Source organism: Ambystoma mexicanum, chromosome 9 (assembly GCF_040938575.1).
Source record: "Ambystoma mexicanum isolate Mex_15411 chromosome 9, UKY_AmexF1_1, whole genome shotgun sequence".
Lineage (NCBI taxonomy): Eukaryota > Metazoa > Chordata > Amphibia > Caudata > Ambystomatidae > Ambystoma > Ambystoma mexicanum.
In genome coordinates, this window is record NC_090931.1 from 1,074,851,853 (window position 1) to 1,074,876,763 (window position 24,911).

The window sequence follows — 24,911 nt, forward strand, 5'->3', positions numbered from 1 at the left end:
ATGTTCTTTCTTTTTTGTTTCTGAACCGCAACTCCCAGTATGCACCTCGGAGCAACAAACAAAAAAACAGATCGGAGAACGGAACCAAGAGCAAACATGGAATGGTCTGAAATTCATCTTGTCAAACAGAGATGAATGGACAAATTGGGGATACCAGGTATCTCTGCGCTGTGGCTGATGATTCAAAGGTGTGTGAAGCATATGTTGCAGTTAATCAGTGGCAGACTCTGGCACGACTAGGGTGAACCCTGCCCAGTATGGTTTAAGAGTGACAAGAAAGTACCAAGTGCAGTGCGCTGATGCGAAGTTAAATTCAAATTTGATAAAGGTAGCTATATATTTTATAGGCTTCCGGTTCGTGAGATGTGCCAACACGTGTTTCGACCTTGGCAGTCTTTTCCAAGGCAAATCAACAGATTCTACAAGTTGTGATCAAACGTAAACAATTGTGATTTTCACATTACACAGACATACAGTCAATTTGACATTATCAATCAAACAAAAATCCAGTCATTGAAAGTGAGTGTCACCCAAAAGTGCAATAGCAACTCCCCAATGAGAGTCAATAAATGGACACACCCCAGAAGGGAATGAGACCAAGTGCGGGTGAAGCTAGAAGGTAAAGTTTATCCAAAATCAAATAGGGCAAGCAGAGAACTCTGCAAACTCCGAGAGCGCTCTGTCTAAACATCAGAACAATGCACATTATATTACAAAATCACGCCGTCTATGATGTGTAATATGGGGGATACATTGAGTTGCGGCCATTGGGCAGAGGGGACAGGACAGTATCCATTCTGTAGGGGCGGTGCTCCCGGATTGGCTGGCGTGATGTTGGTTACTTCATGATGCACATGGGTCCGCTGGGCTCATCTGGGTGAGGTGAAGGGTCAGGCGAGATGTCCGAATCATGAAGTTATATCCTACATAACATTCTTGCCGTTTTGGCCACACATACTTTTACAATCATCTATTCATATTGGCATATAAGAATTGCATCACTAGACATGTTGATCCGGGACAATAAAAGTAAGACTACATAAGTCTAAGTGGCTATCCTATTCACAAGATTACACTGTCACATTCATCACTCATTTCATTTAATCTCACCAGACAGTTATTTAGTGTTTGTTATCATAAGGAGAGTATAATGCCACACATGAGCTCGTGGGTATAAGGTGAGCTGGGGTGGAGCAATGAAGATGGGTACACAGATGTCGCTTCAAAAGGCATTGGGGTAAGGGGCTTGTTGCTCGTATTTCGTTAGCCATAATCTGGGGTTGCAAGGCAAGTTCATAGTATCATCTTAGGTCAGGGGCCTGCTAGGAGAGTGGATGCTTGATGCTGGTTCAGCGGAAGGGTGAGAGGTTACATTTGTAAAAGAAAGCCTTCAGTCACCGGCCCAGTGAGGGGAGTGGGGGGATGACAGGGGCTGAGCGTGCGCCGCTGCAGCAGAAGGGAGAGAAGGCCGTTGGGCCTGTTAGACAGAGTCTTGTCCATTTTGCGGGATTTACATGAGAACCTTTTTTTTTTAAAATAATTGTATTAATTTTATTCCAACAAACAATACAAACCAAACTTGCAGTGCATACAATGACATTTTAAACATACATCACTTCATCATGTCCACTGCGTCTCCCCTTCCCTCCCCCCTTTCGAGCCTACTCCCTTTCATGTTCTGTTTCTGCATCTTGCAATAGGGATTCCTTTTCCATGGTTTCCGTTGGGTCTCGTATTAACCCAAATAACTGCCATTAGTTGTTTCCAGGCTATCAGGGTCTCAGCCTCTTCCTCCCCCCAACATTACTTGAATCTCGCCATACTGCCTTTTCCGCTTCAGCCCATTTCTGTAGATCTTTCCACCATACTACTATTCGTGGTCTATGGCATGCCTTCCACCCCATAGCAATTCTCCTCTTTGCAAGTGCATATGCTAGGTCCTTTAATTTACTCACATGCTTATGTTTACGTGGTCTCGGAAACCCTCCTATTGAACAGGCCCACACAGTATCCACCACAATCTTGATTCCTTTTTCAACTAGCCTGTGTGCCACCTCCCCCCAAAATCGCTCAATGACTGGGCATGACCAGAACATATGCACCATTCCGGCATTTTCCTCATCACGTTTGGGATATGCTTGTCGCCCTACCTTTTTAAATTTGGCTATTCTCTGGGGCGTTACATACGCCCTATGGGTTACGTACAGTTGTATCTGTTGCAGTCTTGCATTCCTCAACACTTTTTTGTGGTACCCTTGGGCTCCTTCCCACATCCCATCACTCATTGGGGCTCCCACTTCCTCTTCCCAGTCCTGTCTCAGTTGTGCCACTTCCTTCCCCACCTTGGACATCATCAGCTCATGTATTCTAGATATCTCATGTCCCCCCTCTGAAATGTCATATATTATGTCTATGGTAGTGTCCGGTTCTTCTTCTAGTACTACTTCGGACCATGTCTCCTTGATTCTCTGCATCACCCTATGGTATGTGATATACTGGCCTGCGTGTAACCCAGTTTCCTCCTCCAACACAGCAAAGTCCCTTATATTCCCCTCCTCCCATATATCGCCCATTGTTGCTATCCCCACCGGCTCTCAGTGTTTCCTGATCATCATCCTTAATTGCTTTTCTTTACCCCCTAGCGCCACTAGTGGTACCTGCAGGGAACACAGGAATGGATTCTCCATCAACTGGCAGGCCCTGCGCCACATTCTCCACCCAAGTATCATCATCTTTGGATGCTCTTCCATGTCTGGCTTAGGCAGCCACATCATTTCCTTTAGGAAGTGTGGGGCACAGTCCTGTCCTAGACTCCGAAGTTGACTCTTCAGAGAGCCATTTAGCTACATATTACAGCTGGCTTGCTATGTAATAAACTTCATAGTTCGGCAGTTTTATACCCCCTTTCTCATATGTATTTTGTAGCTTCCAAAGGGCGACTCTATTCCTCGTCCCATGCCAGAGGAAATCCCTGCACACGCCTTCTATCTTAGCAAAGAACCCCCTCGTTATTAGGTATGGGATATTCCCAAAATAATGCAAGAGTCTTGGCAGGACGACCATTTTCAACATTGCCCCGGGTAGCTTCACCCAGAACTTCATGCTATTTTCAATTTTCTTAATCGCCTCCACTGTGTTACACTGGTGTTCCTCTTCCACCGTATGGTATATATCTATCCCAAGATATCGGAACGTGCGAACCTCCCATGGTATCTGTAGCACCGGTAGCTGTTCTAACGGGATCCCTTTGTACCTGCCCAGTGGAAATATACTCGATTTTGGGGGTTCACGGCTATACCAGACAGCCTTGCATATCTCTCCATAACTTCCAGAATGTACTGGAGGTTTTCTTCCGTGTGCCGTAAACACAACAGCATGTCATCCGCATACAAAGAGATTAAATGCAGTCCCCCTCCTACAGCAATGCCTATCGGGTCGTAATGTTGCCTCAGGTATATGGCCAAGGGTACTAGGGCTAGAATATACAGCATAGGAGACCACGGGCATCCCTGCCTAGTGCTTCTACGAAGTTGCCACCTCTCTAATATCACCGCTCCTGTTTTAACTCTGCCCAAAGGCACGCTATATAACATTTTAGCCCACTGTAGGTACCCGGGCCCTATCCCATAGCCAGCCAGGGCAGCCATCAGCCACGGCCATTTGACTGAATCAAAGGCCTTTATTGTGTCTAGCGATACAATTGCCAGTCCACCTTCGTCCTCATTTACGTGCTCAACGATTCGATGGAGTCGCCGAAAATTGTTGGATATGTTCCTGTTTGGGACATAGCCAGTCTGGCCGGGATGTATTAGTTTAGCCATTCTGTTTGCCAAGACAGCTGTCAGTATTTTACTATCTTTATCGAGCATTGATAAGGGTCTGTATGAGCCGCAGTTGTGACCAGGCTTATTAGGTTTGGGTAGCAGTATGATTATCGCTTCTCTAAGGGACTCAGGCAGCCTTCCCACTTCATATGCTTTGTTCACCATTTCTAAAAGTGAAGGACACACCTCATCCTTATATGTTTTATAAAATTTGCTTGGGAGTCCATCAGTCCCCAGAGTCTTGCTGGTGGGCAGCTGTCTCACTACCCCTTGCAATTCCTCCAAGGTAATGGGAGCGTCCAGCTCCTCCCGCTCTTCAGCACTGATTTGCGGAAGTCCTATGTCCTCCAGTGTTTCTACTATTTCTTTACGATCACTTTCCTCATCATCTCCATACAAGCGTCTGTAATACTCTACACATTTCTGGTTAACTCCCTCCTGGTTGTCCGCTATGCTCCCATCCTCCCTAGGTATTGTTCTAATTGTGGGCCTGGGGGTCTCATTCTTGTATAGCCATGCCAAGACCCCCCTGGTTTATCCCCCCCGCATGCTGTCTCTCTATATACTTCTTATAGTTAAGATTGCACAGTCTTTCCCAGTGGCCCGCACATTTCTGCTGCAGCCTGAGTATTACTTTATCTTCCTTGGCATTACCACCCTCACTTAATGCTCTTTCTAGCTAGCTCTCCGTATCATGCAGTTCAGCCAGGATCCCTCCTTGTAGCCCCTTGGATTTAGCTATAGCTACCCCCCTCATTACCACTTTAAAGGCCTCCCAAAGCGTACCCCCTGTCTCTACGCTGCCAGTATTGATCCACAAAGTAGTTTATTATTTCCTCCCTCATGTCCTCCCTAAAGATGGTGTCTTTCAGCGCCTCTGCTCTGAGGCGCCATGTCGGGATCTTTGCTCTCAGGGGTCGATATTGCTGTTAGGAAAGATTTCATAATTGTATGTAATTTTCCCTCCATGTGACAACCCTCAAAATTTTTGGTGCTGTTTTACACCCTGATCTAAACTTTGCCAGAGAAGCGCAGCCTTCCGCCGTACTCCTCTGGGCTTTCGTTCAATTCTTATGGGGAGACTGACTGTCCTAGTCCTTTCCTCATGTTGCAGCTTTTGTGCAACATGAAACAAGAGTGCACTGTAACTTACTTTACCGTGCTCTTGGGTCTCTAGTCATTCCAAAGGCCCTAGAAACTCTTGCTGGACTTATTATGAACTGTGCAAGTGTGTCACGGACAGGACTGGTGGCAGCTATCGTTTCTCTTGTGTTCTGGACCCTTTTTCGCCATGTTATCCGCGCGTACCACGTTTGGCACAAATTAATGGCCTGGCTCCAAAATGGCCATGCCACGAGGTTCTTTGTTCTGTCCTTTGGCCATCTTGCCCCTTCACCTTCCCCAGGTCGAGCAGACCCGGGTCAGTCCTTATTTGGTCATGCACTTTCCCGCGAAACCCAGAGCTTTCGCGGGCTTCTGCATGCCCTGTGTGTATGCCTCCAGGTTGTGGGCTGGGATGTCTGTTCCCAATACATATCCTGGGTGCCAGAGAGTCTGGAATGTCTTGAATGCCTGGGACCACCGTGGTCCGTGATAGATCCACGTATGGTGTGAGTGTTTGTGAGCAGATCTCCCGTTGGGTCCACTCCGTTTTGGCGCAAAGGGAACTTTGGATAAGAGGAGGCTAGAAACACCACTACCAGGTCGATCTCCCGAGTTCACACCGAACAAGGGATAAGGAGCCAAGTATCCTGCAACAAGAAGCTGAGTCGAGGAACCGCTGGTGACCCGCTGAAGATTTGGCACCCTGAGCCGCTGTCGTCCTGCGAGACCCCTCTGCATCTGATCATCCTCGAAGGTCTGCAAAGGCGCTTTGACCCATTGGAATAGTGGGATCAACTATTCCCGGCACCTTCATCAAACCCTGCAAGTAAGCCTCTTCGGAAGTGTCCCTGGGCCAACCAGTGGGCTGACCATCTTACGCAGGACGTTTTGCTCTGTCACTGCTGCCATTTCGGGGAAGCCCTCGAAACCTGGTCTACTGCTTGCTCTGCATCCACAGCACCCTCACACCGAATTTCGTACACTTGGCATTCCCAGGTCTGAAGTCAGACGAGTAAGCCCGGACCAGAGTAAACGCGGTTGCCATGTTGCCCTGCTGGGGTAACAACCTTTGCACGTTCACTGTATTTGGGACACCCTCGACCCTGTATCCTGCTACACGGAATCTATACAGTGTCGAGATGTCCTGATTATCGCATCTGAACCTGCCAGCAACTGAACTGAACTGGAGAAGTCTGGGTCTGCCTGCGTCGGGGACTGGTGAGTTGTCCATACCCCAACCGGTGGCCCCTCGCGCAGGAGCCCGTTTCTTTTCTACCACTGTTGTGAAATAGCGACTCTATCCCGCACTCTCACCCTGCCTCTGCCCACAAGTGGAGGCCTTGCTTGAGTAGTGGGGACTTGTTCTTCTTCGCTTCACTCACCTTCCTGAACTACCTGAGACCCTTGAAGAGACCCTATTTTGTCCATTGGCACAAGCTCGTGCAGGTACTTTTGAGCATAAGGCTCCTCTCTTCGTAGGGCTCGGACTTCCTCCTAGTTAGGTGTCTTTCTGATGTCGAACTGGGTCTAATGATTACTTGCACTGCCTTTTTTCCTCCCCATCTAGGTGGTCTACATATTACATGTTCATAACTCCTTAGACCCCTCGGTCTTGTATATATATTGTATTGATTGTGATGTGTTGGTTTACTTTAGTATTATTGTGATTCTTTGCTATGATCGATGGTACAAAGGCCTTGTAATAAATGTGTCTATATTTTTAATATAACACCTGTCTGGAGTAATTTGTAAGTGTCCTTGCTTTGTGTGCTCATTGAGGTCTTTCAGTCACCCTCACCCCTCTTGAGACTAAGTCTTGACTGCCGCCATCGCTACCCTGATTGGTCTGGCTTGTCCAGAGGTTACCCTGTTCAAAGAAACTAGGCTGGCCTTCTGAACCTCTGCCCCTCCAGGTCCAAGTTCAGCAATCCATTTTAACAATTACCACCCCAGGATCAGTGGCGAGTGGTCTGAGAGGACCCTCGCTTTATATTCCATCTGCGTTATCTCAGTCATTAACTCCTATGCAGCAAATGTATAGTCCAGCCTAGTATGCAGGTTTTGTCGAGCTGAATAGTGCGAATATTGCCTCTCCCGGGGGTGGTGTGACCTCCATACGTCCTCAAACCCGAAATCCTCCAGCAGCGTCTGCAGTGCTCTAGCAGCTCGGGTGGGACTATCTATTTTACCATCTGATCTGTCTACCCCAGGGTTTAACACGCAATTAAAATGTCCTCCCCAGATCACCGCCCCTCCCAGGCACGTACTGAGTTTGTTACATAAGGTTCTAAAATATGCCGCCATGTTCTGATTCGGGGCGTACATGTTTATGATGCTTATCTCCCTGTTTTCCACCAGCCCTCTCATTATGACCACCCTCCCGTCTGCCTCAACTGTGGACTGTAACAACTGGAACGGGACATGCGGCGCCACACAGATGATCGCCCCCCTGGCATAGGCCGAATATGATGCACCCACTACCGTCCCCCTCCATTTCTTCCGGATCATCTCCATCTTGTCCTGCGTAAGGTGAGTCTCCTGCGGCAGGGCTATATCTACTTTCTGTCTATGTAGATACAGCATGACTTTATTCCTCTTTAAATAACTATTGAGCCCTCTGACGTTCCAAGTAATTATTTTAAGATTCCCCATAGTATATTAGGGTCCCGCTCCTCCCACCACAAGTGCAGTCCATGAGCAGATATATTTCCTTTCTGTGTAGGCTCGTTTCCCAACATAAACTACCCCAAACAAAAAACACTTCAAACTTCCCAGCCTCCCTCCCTCCCGCCTCACTTCCCTGCCCCAACTTACTCCTCTCCATTTCCTCCCGCCCCAACCCCCTACCCAACTGTTTCCCAGCTCCATCCCTGGATCTCAGGCACCCCCGCATCTAGCCCTTTTCTGTCAATAGCCTTTACTCACGGCTCAACAGGGTGAAATCGCCCTAGTGGCGGTCCTACTACTCTAACTCCCGGGTAGGTCGTCTCCATCTTGCCGTTCCCGTTTGCTTCCAATTAGACGCGCTTAGTGCTATCCAATTTACATTCGCATTTTATATTCTAGTCCAACAAGTCCAAATGTCCCTTTTTACAATTTTCAATGTTATCTGTCCTCGCCCCGCCCCTGTTGTCTGTGCTTCAGTCTTTTTTCGGGGGCCCCCCCTCCATCCTTGCATCATAAATGATATGTCCCCATCACTTATCATGATCCTCGCGATCTTGCTTCTCATCTTGTTCCGGACAACCCTGCATATCCAGCCATGCCGTCGCGTCCTGTGGGGTGTCAAAGAAATACGCCCTACTTTTATGCAGGACTTTGAGCTTTGTGGGATACAAAAGCATGTACTTGATTCCAGCCGTACGCAGTCTCCTCTTGATCGCTACGTAGCTATAACGCTGTCTCTGCACCAGCATGGTGTAGTCAGGATATGCTGTGATGGTTGCAGATGCCCTTTCGATCGTTCCACCTTTGCGAAAGTACTCCAAGATCTTCTCTCTATCTTTATAGTTCAAGATCTTTGCTATTATTGCCCAAGGGGGGGCTCTGGGTCGTGGTTTCCTCATCAGGGCCCTGTGCGCCCGTTCGACAGCAAATCCTTGTGAAAGCTTGTCGGCTCCTATTTCTTGCAGGATCAAGTTCTTCACGTAGAGCGTGGGGTCTTGGCCTTCCTCTCCCTCCGGCAGGCCGACCACCCGTATGTTGTTACGTCTCGCTCTCCCTTCAACTTCCTCCACTCGGTTCTCCAGGTTGGCGACCTGTTGCTTCAGTATGTGGACCTCCTTTGCATTGCTTGTGCTGGCTTCCGTATTGGTTTTCACCGCACTCTCTAGGCCGCTTGTTCTTTCCACCAGCACTCACATCTTGTCGCAGCAGGTTGACCTCTAGCCCAACCGCATCTATTTTGGTTTCCAGAGCAGTTCTTAGGTCTGCCATCTCTTCCCCACGAGGCTTTCAACTCTGTAATGGCTGCTAGGATCAGGCGGTCCTCTTTTGTCGGGGGTGCTTCTGCCGGCGCGGCTGTCGCACCCTGTGCCGGAGTGATGGGAGTCTGTTGTGACTTGGCAAAAATGTCCATAGTGGGCTGCTTGCTCTTGGCCTTGCCTCCTCTCACCAACATTGTGCAGCTCTGGCTATGTACCGGGGTCCAACTTTTCTGTGGAATGCGGGTCCTGCTTCCCCGTTCCTCCTTCTGTGTGGTTGCAGCGTCCTGTGGCACTGCCTGGCCTATATGGCTCTTGCGCCTTGTCCCGTTCCGCTTGCTGGGGGTTACACCTTATGCTCTCGAGGGTAGTTTGTTGCAGCTCACGCGCGTGAACTGTGCTGTGGTCTGCTTCTCCTTCACGCCCTCTTCTACCGATGTCTCGTGGCTGGGCCTCGTCGATGCCAGGCGTGCAGCGTAACAATGTATCTCGTTGTTTCTATATTCCCAGTGCGGTTTTCCTCAGCTGCAGTTGCCGTTCGCTTCTTATTCCACACGCTGCACTCTCACTGCCAGCCTTCGACCACCGTGGGTTTACTGGGCCTGCCACAGCCTCCTTTGTTCTAGGCCATTTTGTGTAAAGTGCCGGCCACAAACTTTCAGTTGATCTTGCCAATCCTCCTGTAGTCATCAAGGACTCAGCTCTCCCTCGAACTTGCCCCACGCCTTTACACATCCAATAGTGTATTTCTGAGCACGATCATGCCATTTTTAGCTTATTATCACGCAGGATCATGTTGGATCGTCAGGAGCATCTCAGAGACACGTCCTACTCCATGGCCCTCTAGCCACGCCCCCTTACATGAGAACCTTTGTGATGAGTTAAACTAGGTCAGTGTGAATGCAAGTACAACAAATAACATACAAACTTTATTATAACACTGGTTGCACGTTTGTTTGCCATGAATATCCGGTTATGGAATGTGTCTATTTACAATAACGTTGCGGCTTTATAGCTTTCATTATACATTTTTAAAGACGTAGAATAATAGACATGTCTGTGAACATACATAATATTGGAAACATCATTGAGCATTGGGATCATGGGCCTTTCGTCATCTTGAGTAAGGGAATTACCATATCATCTATCATTGTGGGTGTTTTAGCAAAGGATGGGATTTACCCAGGAGTATAGGGCCTAGACATACACCTGGTAGCTTTGTGCACAGGGAAATAGGTAGAGAGCTTGTTTCGTTTCACATGATCAGCCCCTTAGTACACAGCATCAGGAGGAGATTTATAGCCTTTACAGATAGCTCAACAGTGTGGGTGAAACAGGGTGGCACACAGGCGTGAGGTCTGTTATCTGTTACTTCAAGGTATCGAGGTTGGGGGGTTATCCAGTGCATATGTCATAAATGTGGGGTCTTCAAGGGGACAGCACATGTTTTGTGGAGGTGAATTGTTTTTCTCTAGCCCAAGCTTTCTCACGGTCATTTGCAGGTCAGTGATGGACTGCGGAAGGCGAAAGATACAGTGTGTGTCTTGTAGCTTGTTCGCACCTAGTCTCCCGTGGGAACAGGCCTAGTGCAGGGACGCAGAGGGGAGGAGGGTGAGGGAGACGACGTGCTCGCTGTGCGCGATCTCAAGGGGAGAGCTGCAGCCCTGCAGGCAACCTTTGTCCATGAAGCCTGTGGCACCATGTACAAAATGGAGTCTGGTTGTGGGACAAAATGGAGTCTGGGTTCAACTTACTGGCCAATGTGTGCATCCATATGAGTCGTCCCGCAGCCATCAAGCATCCCTGACCACAGGCGCATGGGTGGCCGGTGGACGAATCATAATCTGCAAATGATTTGAAATGGAGGGGAGGGGGTCTCAAAGACCATTCCTCCCATACATCATAAAGAAATGCATTGTCAATGTCAGAGTAAAAATCAATGGTGAGTGACACTGATGAAACGACAAGGAGAGAACATGGGAAAGGGGAAGAGACACAAAGAAATAAAAACATATATAAGTGTCTCAAGTTACTCATTTATCATTATTGACATTTTGAACTGTGGCAGATAATGACTATGTCCTGCTATTCTTAGCAACACAAGTCTTGTCCCTTATTATTACTAACATTACATTCCTTAGTAAACAAATGTCAAAAATTGCCAAAACACCATGGTTGTCATGATTGCTGATGTTAAATGTTCAACTACATTTCATTGATATGAAAAGCACTAAATAAGAGCCAAACTGAAATCAATATGACATGTAGTCACAGACAAAGCAGCAAAAAGGTGCCTTGCATGACCCCCATTACAATAGATAAGTAACGGGGGTCATGTGAGGCACCATTTTGCCACATATGTTTGTGACTACGTGTCAATAATGATAAATGAGTAACTTGAGACACTTACATATGTTTTTATTTCTTTCTGTCTCCTCCCCTTTCCCATTTTCCCTCCTCGTCGTTTCATCAGTGTCACTCACCATTGATATTTACTCTGACATTGACAATGCATTTCTTTATGACCAGGGTTTTTTGTTTAATTGATAATGTCAAATTGACTATACATCTATGTAATGTGAAAATCATTTTTTTTATGTTTGATCACAACTTAAAATGTTGAATCTGTTGATTTGCCTTGAAAACGACTGCCAAGGTCGAAACACGTGTTGGCACAGCACACGAACCGGAGGGCTATTAAATAAATAGCTACCTTTATCAAATTTGAATTTGACTTTGTTTGCCACAGTGCACTGCAGTTGGCACTTTCTTGTCACTCAAAACAGAAATGAGACACCCAGCACTCAAACTACTGACACCAGAAGGGCGGTAGGCAAATGGTTGGACAGTAGAAAACAAACTGCGGGTGACAAGAGACTGCATTGGGAACAGGAGAGATGAGAGATGTAGAGCTCTCCCCAAACCGAACTTAAAACAAAACTCACAAGTTCAGGAAAGAAATCACTAGGAAAACAAGCAGAATGAGAACCTGGCTGCTACATTGTCTTCAGAGAGTGCAAACAATACTGTGCTCTAAAAGTGGGAGGTGTTTAGAGCATTTTCTACAGCATTTTCACCTGCGCATTCCAGCCCCCATAGAATGGGCAGATCATAATTAGTCCCTAGAGTCATGTGATCGCTGGAGACGATGGAAAAGGGGTGGGGGTTAGATTCGGAAAACCCACAGTATATAAGGGGTGTGAGTGAAAGGCAGAGTGTGGGTTGTATGCGTGAAGTCAGGACACGTGAAGATGCACCGAGAGACCTGAGGGTTGACGAACGGCAGAGCAGAGTGCTGAAGAGTTGGTGGCAGAGTTGGAGTACAGTACAGGTGAGGTATTGGTATTGAGAGAGTGGTACCAGTTTGTGAGAGTGAATCAGTGAGTGAGAGAGTGTTTAGGAGAGTGAGGGTAGTAGTGAGGGAAAGGTGGTAAAAGGGAGTAGGAGCGTGTGAGAATAGTGGGAGTGAGTATATTAGGAGGGTGAGCAGAGCACCAAATCCCTAGGAGGGTGAGCAGGGCACGTACCCGTGATTGGGGAAGGGGGTGAGAAGAGAGGAATGGTTAGGGGTGTGATTAGCAGAGTGGGGCAGGGGTGAGAATAGAGTGGGGAGGGGATGAGCCTAGGAATGAGGAGGGGGTGAGAGTAGCAGAGTGGGGAGGGGTGATGGTAAAGGAGCAAGGAGAGGAGAGATAGAGTGCAGAACATCCAAGGGACAGGAGAGACGGATGGAAAGTGAGAATGTCAGCGAGAGGGAGGAGGTGGGGTATTGGAGTACAGATGGAGCGGGAGGGGAAAGAACTAGTAAGATCAGGGAGAGGGTAGAGATAGAGTTAGTAAGTGAGGGGGGAGTCAAGACAGATAAGGCTTTGGCTTTCAGGCCTGCACTTATGGAGAGACTAGCTTTTTCGATAGTAAGGGTTACCGATCTCTAGTTGGAAATCACACTGGGGATTAGGGAAGCTTTGGCTAGGGTGTAGGGAGCTGATGTGAGGATGAGAGGGAGAGGGATGGTCTTTAGACTGACCCCTCTACAGGAGTCTCACACCCATATAGGCACTGCTGAAAATTCAATAAAATCCCTTGAACTTTCAGTGGGACTCTCGAGTTATTGAGGCCATCTGTGACATCTGGCAGAGACTTTGGGCCTTGGGATCATCCTGTGCCCACAGCATCCCGAAAAGGAATCAAGCTGCCTGACCATCTTGTCTGCCAGGACCAACACCCAAGATCATCCTCCCACACAAGAGGATAACAACAGCTGGAAGATGCAACCAAAGAAACAAGAAAATGTAAGAACTTGTTTGAAATGTTTAGTGACACCGGCGAAAGACCGGCAGATTTTACAAACTGTACTATTTCTTTCAGAGAGTATTACCTCTACCTCAGGAAGATTCAGACTATCTTTTTTTAATTAATTTGACCCACTCCAGCATATTACCTAAATAAACCTTTGCTAATCTTTGTTATGTTATATTGCTTATTGTGTCTTTTGTAAAGATCACTGACTTTGTGACAACACACAAACACATACACACCTGGAGCACACCACTGACCACAACCCGCACACACATTCCCCCAGACACACTGCCCTACACACAAACATAGAAACTACACCATAGTCCTACTCCTTAGCCATACACATACACACACAGGCATACATACATTTTTCAAGTACCACACAAACACACCTTGAGCACAGTACTGAATATATACACCATCCCTAGAACTGCACACACAGACACACCCATCTCTCAGTACTGTATTACTGCACATGGCTCACAACACCCCCCCCCCCCGTCTAGAAATACCAAAGAGCAACATTTGCAAATCAAATTAAATGGTGGGCAATATCCATTCTTTGACAGAACATATCAGAACTCAGTAGGTGGAAGAATTATGGTACCACAAATTATAAATGTAATCAACTTAAGACTGCTAATAGAACATTTAAACGTGCGGTACTTAAGTTATCTAGTCCATGTGCGATTGTAGTAAAGGAAGTTTACAATGGTTGACAGTAAATTGTTGTTTACATGAAACGTTGAGGACATCGAGTGGTCAGGAGTACATTACCAGGGGCTTCAGGTTGTCAAGCAAAATATTTGTAAGAAATGTATTGCAAATGTTTGGACAGCAAGATTAATTAGGAATGGAGCACTGATATTCATGTGTACTTTGGGGTTCTGTCTGATGGTTTTACATGATCGTTAGTGTCAAATGGTGCATTTCTAGAATACTGTTCCTCAGTCATTGATGACTGTATTGTGGACTGTTTTTTTCTTCAGGAATGTTATGACATTTTGAATTTTGAATTTCTGATTGTACAGAGTGTGATCACTATCCTCTTGAGTTAATTTTCCAATAGTCTGGGGGAGACACCATGAAGATGTCCGACAGCCAGTGGTGCTAGCCAATTAATGAATCCAAATACTGAGTTAACACCACCACACCCCTCTATGAAGTGGTTTTCAAATGTTCAATATTTTGACCAATGTATGCTACTCAATTCTGTGGAAAACCCCATTTTGGCAGAGAAAGGAGGCACAAAATCTGTCTGAAAAATGTTTTCCCTAACCACTTTTTCACCAATGTAACAGGGCCCAGGTGCTATATGCTGCAATATGCTGCACTATATGCCATTACATGCCAAAATACATTTTATGAGGTAACTTCAAAAGCCCCACTGAAGTGATTTGTAAAGCCTACCATGTAATGACCAGTATTACTTAATCAATGTTTATTTAATCCTATTTCTTCATTAACAATTGGCAACATTTAAAAACATGTTTCATATTTCATAAAATTCACATACAACACGCCTGCTATAAAAAAAAAAAACATCTTTCACATAGTCAAACAAGGTGTATATCAAAACCTTATCATTACAATTAAAAAACATTGCTTCCGTGCATGTCCACAATTTCTATGAAGGCATAATGAAGAAGGACACAAACAGCTAATTCCAGTTTCAAAACAGTTTATTCACTTAATTGTCAGGCTGGAGAAAGGTCCAGCTAGCTTGCCCTATACCAAGGTTGAATTTCCCTACCTAAATAAAGCTAAAGAAAGTCTGAGTGAAAGAGTAGAACTTAAGAATCGGTCTGTGTCCAAAACCTATACGTGCCTTCACAACTAATCTATATAAAGTTGTAATGCATTACAAAAAATGTAACCTTTGATTCCAAGATGGAGTCTACGTGAAATGCATTCTGTGAACTCACATGAATATTTGACTTCAAGCTTAAAGAAGGGCTCATTTCTCGGAGCACAATGTGCGTTAGCTAGAGCCATGGAAAGACAACTTGTTTATATCCGTACTCACAATAATGTGGACATGTCTTCAGGGTTCTCGTAACCATCAAGAGGTTGTCCGTAGGGTCTGGTCTGGTACTCTCAATGTTAACCCTTAATAAGGGTCTCCTAGAATGAGGGCGACCTTTCCTATGAGACACTGTGCTGTCCGTTTCTATATGACAGACACCACTGTGGTTCAAATGAAAGAGCAAAAGCCACAAAGTACCTGCCAAACTGTGGGCAAGAAAACAGGGTATTAGCTACAGTCCCTTGGTAGCGTATGTTAGTTGACTTTGAAAAGGCACTAACCTTGCTTTTTCTGGCAGGGATCGTTCTAATGTGAAGGATCTGACAGGCAGAGATAACTCTGGATTCTGACTCACTAAGCGGAGAAAGATCCAAGGAAATAGAATGAAGGAAAAGGGAAGTAGACCGAAAATGGATGGGATAGGGTAGATTAGTGGGTTAGTAATATAAGGGAGGCATGGTATCACAAGTATGATACTGACACAAGAGATACAAGTTTAACACCTTTATTCAATTTTCATGGTTTGGAAAAACTCATGCTTTGCCCTGCAGCTATGATAGGAGTAGTCTCTACCATCAAATAATAAAGAAAACACAACCCTAGTCAGTCTCTGTCAAATCAAAATGGCCTATACTAACAAAACCTAATGCCTGCCCTATCTCTTATACAAAAAGTGTGTAAAGGGGAATGTGTATGCAAAGGAAAATCAGTGTTATAACAAAGGATCAAGATGGCTGAGTCAGCCCTCCTCTACACGTTGGATAGCACGGAGTAAGGCGGCCCCCGTAGACAGGATGGCATGCTCTGGCTCCGGTTCTCAAAACAAAGGCAGTTCAAAAGGTGGATCGAGGCCCGTCTAGCCTTCCACATTAAAGTCACTAATCCCAGCTTTCAAAAGTTCCTTCACAGTTCAACAAAAGTTCACATTGTTCTCCCTTGGTCGGGCTTGGACCTTTCAACCATAATGTACCTGATTCAATGTAGATCTCCCTCAGTTGGGCTCGGACCTCTCAATCACAGCACTTACAGGGGATACCTTCCCCAAGCCTAATTCACATTCTTTAGGGGTTCCCTGCCTCTAACGTATCACACTTCCGGTCTCCCTCAATAAGGCTCTGACCTTTTCCTGATGTCAAAGACTTTCGAATGTGCGAGTTACTGTAGACCTCCCCAGGACCACTCTGACTTTCTCTTCAGCTCACACGCTTATGTTATTTGCCCTAGTGTCTCTTGGTCTTGGTAGTTCAGTACCATAAGCTCTTAAGTTCAAAAGAAATCTTTCTCTTCAAACATTCACCTTCGCATTTCAGAGTTCGTTCACTTTGCCGCTTTATAACCAGACATTTAACATTTCACAGACTCTTTTGAGTGGGCTACGTCCTTTTGCTGGACCACTCCGCTACTCTATATCACTGGCTTCACAGTGATCAGCCACTTAAAAGTTCATCACTGGTTAGCTTTCATTCGCGTCTCATCAGCATGTGCGCAACCTTCACTTGTGAGATACACTGTTGCGGCTTCAATTTTTCCTTGACACAAACCGGCTTTTCATGTCTTTCACTAACTCGCCGGTTATGCGCGTTCATTTCTTGTTTTTGCGGCTTTGATTCACGAGTCAAGGTTAATACCACAGGCTTGGCCTTGCCTCCCCAACTCTCTCGTTCACCCGGGAGGGTTGTTGGTGTCCTTTGAAACACAATGCAGGTTTCTTCTGGTCTGCGATTTGACTTTCTCTGCGTCTTCTTTACGGCTTCACGGAGGCAACGACCTCCTGCAGGGAACTTCAGGTTTTCTTTACCCTTTGCTCTAGTCCCTCAATCAGTTGCTCTGCTCCAGTAGGTTCGCCTTCGCCCCAGAAGTTCAGCTCCTTCTCGTGTTTCACCTTGCTTAGAGTGTGTCTCTATGTTCCACCTTTTATCCGTGTTGGGAGAGCTAATGGGTATCAGGTGTATGTGATTAAAGTCCAGTGCCTGACCTGTTTAGCGGGACATGTCCAATGAGATATGTAAGGGTTGGTCTCTTTACTCTGTCGCCCTCTTCCTCAGATCAGTGTTTGTGCAGAAGGGTTGGGACGAGTTGGAACATTGGAGAATCCTATAAAATAGGATGAGTCATGGGTACAGGAAAGGGGGGAATATGGTGTCTCGCCATCGGTTGCATCACTCCCACTCCCCAAAGACTCCTCAGCCATGTGATCCTCCAGCACAGGTCCACCCCCAGGGTCTGGATCCAAAGGTGATGGCTGTGCCCTGGCCACCTGAGAGCGGTATTCCCGGGGACTAATAGGTTAGACACCCTTTGGTTTCTCACAGTAAGGACCAGTCCCCGGGCGGAACGCGGATGCACTAACATGCGCAGAATAGTGCACTTAATGAGTCACTGCATAGCATTCATTGAGTTCTGTACACAACATTACAGGTAAGATCCTAACGAGTATCCGGAAAAAGTACAGGTCAAGGGTAATCCAAACGGCAATCCTTAGAAGGAGAAACTGAGGTCATTCAACGTGCCTGCCGCAAAGTACAGGTAAATGGGCAATCCGAAAAGCAGTCCAAAACACAGGAGCCAAGTTCATTCAACAAGCAGGAAGCAGAAAAAAAAATGGAACGTCGGAGTAACAACTTCAATTAGAAGCACTGACGTTCCGAAGGTGTTTCCTTTTATAAACGCACAGCGATCCATGTGACATAGAGTACTGCATCAGGTCTCCTTGGCAATGGGAATGCTTCTGCCTTGCGAGCGCGCTGTCACGTTTCTGATGTTTGTGCTCCTGGCTTTGTTGGAGACGCCATGGCAACTGCCAGCAACGCACATGGGGAGTGAGTGAACCACACCATAAAGAGACTATTTCAAACTTTACATGAAGTGTGAATGAATTCTTTGTGTTACAAGACAAAGCACATTGCCTTCCAGCCTTTTTTTAAGTGCAGAGGGGAACCCCTTAAGTTAAAAAGATATCTTTAAATTACTGAGAAAACAGGAAGGCTTCCTTTCAGCTCCCTTCCCCAAGTATAACATAGTTTCACACAGAAAAGTCTCATGATTCTCCTTCTTGAATTTTGAATTTTAGATGCAATAGTCCTTTCAGGTCTCGGGCTCTCCTTCCCCAAGTCAGGACTCAGGGTTCCCTTCCCCAAGTAAAAAGAAACACAAAATGTCCTTGGGCCTCATTACGAGAATGGATGTAATGAAAATAGGAAGGCGGAATGGTATTACCTGCATAGTTAATGGGTCCGGCCCATTACGACCTGACAATCCGCCAATACCGCCCGTACCGTGTCCCTTCATACCGGCTCGCGCGTGTACACGCGCCCCTTCGTGGAGTAAATACTGGGATGCCGCTAGTTGGAGGACTTCACAACTCACGCGGGCATGCAATTACTGGCATCCCGAAGGCGGTAATTAGGGCCTGCACGATGGCGGCCATACAGGCATCGCGGACCACCCGTAAACAGCAACCTGCAGTCAAGACAACTGCCACAGGTGCACTTAGTCACCACAGGTGGAGTCAATGGAGCCTGTTCCAGCATAAAAGGAGTACACCCACACACCACACCCCGTCCTACACCAAAATGATACCACTAGCTGTTGCAATCATGGGGCTGGAGGACATGCCTGTACTGCTACAACTACAGCAACTACAACAACTACTACAGCAGCAACAACAGGCAACTCAGAGGAGACGCAGGAGGAGAAGGAGGGTGAGACAGGCCCAGCAATTACCACCATTGCAGCCAGTAGTACCTCGTAGGCAGCCATAAATCCTTCGCATCAGACCCAGTCCATTCAATCTAATCCCTGAGCAGATCCACACCCTGTACCGGTTGGACCGGGACACCATCACCACCATTGTGGACATGATACATGACGACATCGTCAGCCTCATTGAAATTCGCACTGCCATCCCCCCGCTACTAAAGGTGGTGTCTGTTCTCCACTTCCTGGCCACAGGCACCTACCAGCACACAGTGGGACAGCTGCATGGTATATCACAACCACTCTTTTCACGCATGCTGACCCAAGTGCTGGATGCCCTCCTGAAGCATGCTAGCACCCACATATCCCTACCACGGACTGCCCAGGATATTGCCGACACCAAAGTAGGCTTCCATGCACTGGCAGGCATGCCCAATTGCGTTGGTGCCCTCGACTGCACCCATGTTGAATTGGTAGTCCCTCATGCCATAGAGGCGGTGTACCGCAATCGCAAGCAATACCACTCCATCAATGTGCAGATGGTATGCGACTCCAGCAAGATCATCACACATTGTTGTGCCCGATATCCCGGATCCACACATGATTCCATGGTGCTGCGTAACTCCACGCTACCCTGTCGCATGGAGCAACATGCTGGACGACATGCCTGGCTGCTTGGTGAGTTGCTTGACTGGCCCCATGGCAGTGCATCAGGGTTGTGATGGGGTGGGATGCATACTCCACCTGGGTGGGAATGGGGGGAGGATGCATACACCACTTGGATAGGAATGGGGGAGGATGCATACACCACCTGGGTGGGAATGGGCGGTGAGAGGAAAATGCACTCAGAGCTAAACACTTCTGACCTGAACCTCCCAACCCAAACATGACACATCACTGCCACACATTGGACCAATGCCGTACATCAATGACAACATGTAAGATGCCCAACCAGGCCACCATTGGTCTGTCAAGCGATGCCTGACTGAACATGATTACAACTGTGCCAATGTGGCCAGTGTGATTAGGCACAGTGTAGCATACACTGCAATCATGGGAGGCAAGACATCGCTCCACATCCACAGTACATCCGTATAAGCATGCAAGTTAACACCCTGCATCATCTGTACAGCACCATCCAGACTAGCAGACCATATTGCAGTACACAATGCATCCAAATAATCTCAGTGCATACATACAGGGACACGTGCATGTCAACAGCAAATTGGTGCGGCCATAGCTGTGAATCCTGAAGGTGGCAGCTCAGAATGACTCACAGAGACCTCTCTGTACTCCCATGCAGGTGAGGGAGGATATCCCTTGAAGCCGTGGCTACTTACCACCGTGTGGAACCTGCGTAACAGCCATGAAGAGGAGTACAATCCGGTACATATCCGTACCCGTGTTGTCATTGAGCAGACCTTTGGCCTGTTGAAGGCGCGATTCCGCTGCCTATGCAGATCTGGTGGATCACTCCTTTATAGGCCTGAGAAGGTGGCAAGGATCACCATGGCCTGTGTCATGCTGCACAACATGTGCGTCCGGAGAAATGTACCATGGCCAACTGACATTGACATGCATGCACCGGGTGAGGATGATGATGATGAAGATGGAGGAGAAGCAGCACCCCTGCCAGTACGTGATGCACAAGATGGACGTGCTGTACGCCAATCACTGATTGACGAATACTTCTGAGCCACAGGGACGTTGATGGATATGTGTCACTACTACACTGAACATTGGGTCCATGTGGACATGCACACAGGGAATGTGGGGAGGTGGGCACGGTACACTGACATGAATTAAATGAATACACACGAAATGAACACTGTCCAGGCATTGAATGATTTTGTACACAACGGGTGTATTAATATAAACTACAGTAAAGTGCTACCCCCTCCCCCACTACACCAAAACACCCCATACCCCACAATGAACACCCCATATCCCCCCAATTAACACCCCATACCCCCCAATGAACACCACCTACACCAAGTAACCCACTACCATTGTTGTCCAAAACTATTTCCATCCTTTCTTGCTCTCCGGGGGCAGCATTTCTGACTGCCTCGCATTCCACCTTGTCTGACGCACAGGGCTGGAGGGTGCAGAGGAAGCAGCTGTGGAGGATGTGGGTGTGGTGGATGGGGTGGTTGCCGCAGTGATTGCCACGGCTGGCACGGGTTGTTTCCGCTGCATGTGCAGCAGGATTGAGGTCAGGACCTGCGTGGCGGCCCCCAGACTGTCTTGCGTCATCATCGCAGAGGCATTGATGGCGGCAGTGTTCCCCACAATGGCCTGCGCTATCTGCCGCCTTGTGTCCTTACCCTCCGCTACATATTGTCTTACTAGTTCCAGCATGGAGTCCTATTTTGCCTCCACCCTTGCTAGCCGTGCCTCAAGGTTGGTGGGAGCAGCAGTGGTTGAGGGTGCATTGGCAGGACTGGCCTCAGGGGTGGTGGAGAGGTCTGAGCTGTGGAGGGCAGGATCCGCAATGGTGCTGGTGGGTGTGTCCTGAGTGTGGGGCTGGGGGGTGGACAGGGGGCTTGGGGAGTGTGGACATGCCACATGTATCGGCCCTTTCTCGTCCACATACTCCTCTGCTTCGACTTCAATGTCGCTCTGTGGGTCAGTGGCAGCTGTCTCGTCCACGGAACTGGTTTCTGACGAATGGGTGCCACTGGCCTCGCCTTCTGCTGGTGTTGCCAGCTCTGTTGTTCCGGTGTCTGGCGTAGCTGTGGGGCCCTCATGTGCGGGCATGGCCTGAGCACTAGCCTGGGTTTTGGTGTGGCCTGCGAGGCTTCCTCGGAGGTGGTCTTGCCTGTGGGAGTTGTCTTGGACCGGGACGTGGATGCCCTTGTGGGTGTTGCTTCACGGGCATCCTCTCCATCGGTGCCTGGGGGGGGTATAAGAGATGCAGGGTATCAATGATGGTGTTACATGCAAGATACATTATATGGTGCTGTGGAGAATTTCATTTATCATGCATTCATATCTTACAGGTATGTCACACAGGGTAGTTTGAAGGGGGCATTTTGGCATTTGGCGTGATGTCTCAATTCAGGAATGCTGCATGGCCGGTGGCATGCCGTTGTATTGGGGTTTGTGTGATGTATTACATGGGCACGGTCCGTGTGTGTTGGCTGTCTTTTGGTAATGGGATTGGCACTCAGCATGCATTTCTGTGTGGCACGGTTTGGGCCTCCATCTGGACATGGATATGTTGATGTGTGTGTTGGGACATGCATTGCCTTGCATAGACTCTATTCCAGATCACTTGTGCTACGTCACGGTTCCCCCAACTGGGGTCTGAGGGGCACTCACCTCCATCTCCAGATGTTGCGGCACCCATTTCCATCTCCCCGAATACCTCGATGGACTCCATCTGGATGAAGGTACTGCACATCTCCTCCCAGAGCATTAGTTTTGTGGGTGAGTGGGCATCCCTGCCTGTGGCCATGGCCTCCCTCCTATTGCTGGCCAGAATGTTCTGTACCCTAAGGCGGAGGTCGTCCCACCTTTTCTTACGGTCTTTAACTGTCCGTGGGGTGGTGCTGACCGCAGAAACTTTGCGGGCTACCTCCTCCTAAATCTCCTTTTTCCTTAGCTGCACCTCCCTTTTGAGGTTGTGCGTGTTTACCTCCTCAGCATGGGCAGCGAGGGTGTCCACCAACATGTTTAGTTCTTCGTCCGAAAAAACGCTTTTTGCCCAGGCAGGGTTTTGATTTTCTGCTTGCCTTGGACATGGTGATTTGTAAGGCCCTGGTCTCTCCTGTAAAACACTGGTGGTTTGGGAGGATTGCAATGGATTGTGTTTTTAAAGATGGCTGCCGGCGCATATCCCATTTCGACGCAATGACGTTTCTCCTGGGTCCGGTATTACGAGCCCGGTATTAGCATGGTGTTATTACCGGGTTGGTATTAAGGGGTTCTTTCTAGGCGGAGGCGGTATCGGCGTGTCCCGTAAAGACGCTATCGGGGGGTTGGAGGGCCTTCATCGGCATGCCGGTATGGCCATTACCGGCATGGGGGTTCGCGCGTGCTCGCACACTCGTAATCAGCCGCTATTAGCAGCGTCACACGAGCACGGACCAGCTGGTTCCTCCATGCCGGTAATGACCCCATTTTTAGCGCACTTCTCGTAATGAGGCCCCTTGTCTTGCACAGTTTAGTTAATGTTGTTATCAAATAGACAGTTCAAATGTACAGTTGTAGTATTTTTGTAACTTTCACACATGTTGGAAATATCACTAAATCAGGTTTTATTATGCTTTGTCTGTTCTTTGTAAGTCCTATTATATCTCAGCATACTGTGGTTGAATAAGAATTATATTCATTTTACATTTTAGCACTTGAATGTATGATGGTTTGATTCTGTTTAGCAGCAAAGTTGTAGTTCAATTTGGTTATGTTACAATCCAAAGGGTGTCTCGCCTACTAGTCCCTGGGGATCTCTCTCTCAGGTGACCAGGGCATGTCCATCACCTTTGGATCCAGACCTTTCGGGTGGACCAGTGCGGGAGGATCACCTGGGTGAGGGGTCTTCAGGGAGTGGGGGTGAGGCAGCCGATGGTGAGAGGTGGTATTCCCCCCTTTTTTGAACACCTAACCCACCCTATTTTTTAGGATTATTCGATGTCTCAACTCCCCCAAACACCCTTTCTGCACAAACAATGGGCCGAGGAAGAGGCCGACTGAGAGTAACAAGACTAACTCCTGGACATGTCCCGCTAATTGGGTCAGGCAAAGTCAGGCACTTGACTTTAAGTGCATAAACCAGATACCAATTATCTCTCCTCACACGGATAAAAGGCGGAACATAGAGACACACTCTGAGCAAGGTGGAACACGAGTAAGAGCAGAACTTCTGTGGTGGAGGCGAACCTCCTGGAGCAGAGCGACGGTCCAAGGGACGAGAGCAGCGGGTTGAGAACACCAGGAGTTCCCTATAGGAGGTTGTTGCCTCCAAAATGCAGCGAAATACACGTGGAGAAGTCCAAAATCCCAAAATAGACAGCTGCATTGCGTTTCAAGGATGCCAGCAACCCTCTAGGGTGAATGACAGAGTTGGGGAGGCGGGACCAAGCCTGTGGTACTAACCTTGACTCGTGAATTGGAAAACTGTAAATACAAGAAAGAAACCCACACAACCGGTGAGTTGGCAAGTGACATGAGAGACCGGTGCGTGTTAAAGAAAGATTGAATTTGCAACATTATATCGCAAGTGAAGGCTGCACGCGTATGGATGAGACTCGAAGAAAGGCAGACCTGTGAATAAACTTGAAAGTAAAGATAGCTGTGAAACCAGCGATACTGAGTAACTGAGTGGTCTGGCGAAAGGAAGTAGCCCGCTCGAAAGTCTCTGTGAAAGGGGAATTGTTTGTAGCGATAAAGTGAATAAACTGTAAAAGTGAAGTGATCAAAATGAACCTTGAGAGATGGGGAGAGTAAATGTTACGCTCACCTGGTATCCACGGGGACGCCACCCAGCCCTGGTTGGATGATTTGCACTCTCGAACCCTCTCCCGGTCCCTTGGTAAGACCTCTGGTTAAAGATGGGTCTGCAATATAGGAGAGCTGGATTCAATACCCAACTCCCTTGGCCTCACCTCCTTCCTCCCCCTTGGTCCTTCTCCTTACCTTAATATTGTAAAAGGTGGATTCTCCATCCTGCTTCTCGTGGCAGGGGCGCGTATATGTGGGGGGCGAGCAGTGACCAAGCTACTTCACTGGTGCAAGCCCCCCTGTGGGAATCCATATCTGCTGCGACTCCGTAGGTTTGCTGCTTTACAGTCTTTATATGCAGTTCTTATGTTCCTCTTAGTTCGAATAATAATGTCTTGCTTCTTTCCTTTTAGGTATGGAAAGGTATTTTGGTGTTGTCATGCAGTTTGAAGATGAGCATGGGCCGGTAGGCGAAAGCGCGGTGTACGCAATGCTGTCCGGTGAGTAATGCGCGATGCGCGGTGCTGTTTCGCCTTTTATATTGCTAACCTGTGTCTTTTCTCTCCTTGCAGGTTGCAATGTTCCTCGCCGAGC

The 24,911-nt window shown here is 47.7% G+C and overlaps 1 protein-coding gene across 6 annotated transcripts in view; it reads left to right on the forward strand.

The window, feature by feature from the left end:
* CCDC148 (coiled-coil domain containing 148) overlaps positions 1-24,911 on the forward strand; it is a 1,950,480-nt gene that overhangs the window by 324,834 nt on the left and 1,600,735 nt on the right. For 3 of the 6 annotated variants that reach the window (XM_069616394.1, XM_069616395.1, XM_069616396.1), the window contains one exon: positions 7,287-7,457. The exons of 2 other annotated variants lie outside the window; for them this stretch is intronic. The gene's annotated coding sequence lies outside the window, so the exon portion shown is untranslated. Of the gene's footprint in view, positions 1-7,286; positions 7,458-12,946; positions 13,144-24,911 lie in introns of all 6 variants that reach the window. One more of the 6 variants, XM_069616397.1, reaches the window with a different exon arrangement.